We start from the raw sequence: 1,421 nt of genomic DNA, 5'->3' as shown, positions 1-1,421 counted from the left end.
CTAACACGCCACTTCCGGCGCCCCCCGTGTGCGGCAGCCTGTTACAGCAGCTCTGCTCATTCTGAGTTTCTTTCCTTCTTATCTTTTTTCTTCTAGTAATTTTTATAACTAACGTATTAGTAATTAGACTCTGCAACCATGTTCTACCGTTTTGTGCTAGTTCTGGTTGTTTTTCTTAGTTTTTTTCTATTTTTTTCGCCCGTGTCTGGGGACCCAGAGCAGGGATCCTTTGTTTACAGTAGGGATCAGCTGTTAGCGCTGCGTCCCGCAGCGGTACTGCCGGCGGACAGACTCGACATTCCCAGTGAACTGAGGAAGAAAAGACGGGGGTGTCGTGCTGGGAAGGAGCGCCGTCGCCCGAGAAGGAGACGTTATCGACCATCTCTTCCTTCTGTAATTATTGGAAATGTACGATCTTTGCCCAATAAGATGGATGAGCTAACGTCGCTAACCTGGTCACAGAGGGAGTACCGGCAATGTAGCATCATGATGCTAACGGAGTCGTGGCTAACACCGCTAACTCCGGACACGAGCGTGACACTACCGGGATTCCAGCTGCTGCGGGCGGACAGGACGAGAGACAGCGGTAAGAGGAAAGGAGGGGGACTGACAGTGTTTGTGAATGACAGATGGTGTAACCCTGGGCACATCACTGTAAAAGAACAACTCTGCAGCAGAGACATTGAGCTGTTAGCCGTTAGCATGCGTCCATACTACCTGCCCCGGGAATTCTCGCATGTTATCGCGATAACAGCGTATGTCCCCCCCTCGGCCAACGCGGATGCAGCCTGTGACTCTCTCCACTCTGTGGTCAGCAGACTGCAAACACAATCTCCGAGAGCCCTTCTCATAATATCAGGGGACTTCAATCATGCCTCACTGGACTCCACACTGCCCACCTTCACCCAGTATGTGACCTGCCCAACCAGAGACAATAAAACACTGGACTTACTGTATGCCAATGCTGAAGAGGCATACAGTTCATCACCTCTCCCTCCCCTGGGCAGATCTGATCACAACCTGGTGCACCTTGTCCCTGTGTATGAGCCCTTAGTGCGCAGGGAGCCACCAGCCACCCGCACAGTGCAGAGATGGTCGGAGGAGAGCGAGGAGGCTCTTAAGGATTGTTTTGAGTCGACTGTGTGGGAGGTGATCTGTGACGACCACGGAGAGGACATCGACAGCCTTACTACATGCATTACTGACTATATTAATTTCTGTGTGGATAACACCGTACCTACCAGGACTGTACGGTGTTTCTCCAACAACAAACCCTGGATTACGTCAGAAATTAAAGCTGTCCTCAAGCAGAAGAGGAGGGCCTTCAAATCCAGAGACAAAGAGGAGTTGAAAAGGGTGCAGAGAGAGCTTAGGGGGCTGATAAGGAATGGGAAGGACAGCTACAGGCAGAAGATGGAGAA

The sequence above is a fragment of the Oreochromis niloticus genome, linkage group LG7 (genome assembly GCF_001858045.2).
Source record: "Oreochromis niloticus isolate F11D_XX linkage group LG7, O_niloticus_UMD_NMBU, whole genome shotgun sequence".
In the NCBI taxonomy this organism is placed as follows: Eukaryota; Metazoa; Chordata; class Actinopteri; order Cichliformes; family Cichlidae; genus Oreochromis; species Oreochromis niloticus.
Note: the sequence above shows the minus strand (reverse complement) of the source record.